The sequence below is a fragment of the Trichechus manatus genome, unplaced genomic scaffold (genome assembly GCF_000243295.1).
Source record: "Trichechus manatus latirostris isolate Lorelei unplaced genomic scaffold, TriManLat1.0 scaffold00111, whole genome shotgun sequence".
Classification (NCBI taxonomy): Eukaryota; Metazoa; Chordata; class Mammalia; order Sirenia; family Trichechidae; genus Trichechus; species Trichechus manatus.
Genome location: NW_004444047.1, coordinates 1,095,323 through 1,095,617, shown reverse-complemented (window position 1 = coordinate 1,095,617; position 295 = coordinate 1,095,323). Strand labels below are relative to the sequence as shown.

Genomic DNA, 295 nt, shown 5'->3' with positions numbered 1-295 from the left:
AGGCCCCACCCCAACACGCCTCGCCCCGCCCAGTGGCCCCGCCCTCTCCGGCCGCCGCACTCTTCTTTTGCCCCGCGCCTGCGCCGCTCCTGGAGCTCGACGCTCGGCCGGCTGCGCCTCCTCGGGCCGCCCGCCACCCGCCCCATGCGGACCCGGGAGCGTCCTCGCCGGCCCTTTTCTCTCCCGAGGACCCAGCGGGGGTCCCAGGGGTGGCCTGGAGGGATCCTTGTGTCCGCAGAACCCGCGTGGACACCCCACGGGGCCCTCTCACCTGGGCGGCTCCACCCGCGGCCAT

At 76.3% G+C, this 295-nt stretch overlaps 1 protein-coding gene across 1 annotated transcript in view; it reads right to left on the bottom strand.

The window, feature by feature from the left end:
* Nucleotides 1-295, bottom strand: part of TBC1D14 (TBC1 domain family member 14) — a 93,151-nt gene extending 92,856 nt beyond the window's left edge. Inside the window, exon 1 of the mRNA XM_023737972.1 lies at nucleotides 272-295. The gene's annotated coding sequence lies outside the window, so the exon portion shown is untranslated. The remainder of the gene's footprint in view (nucleotides 1-271) is intronic.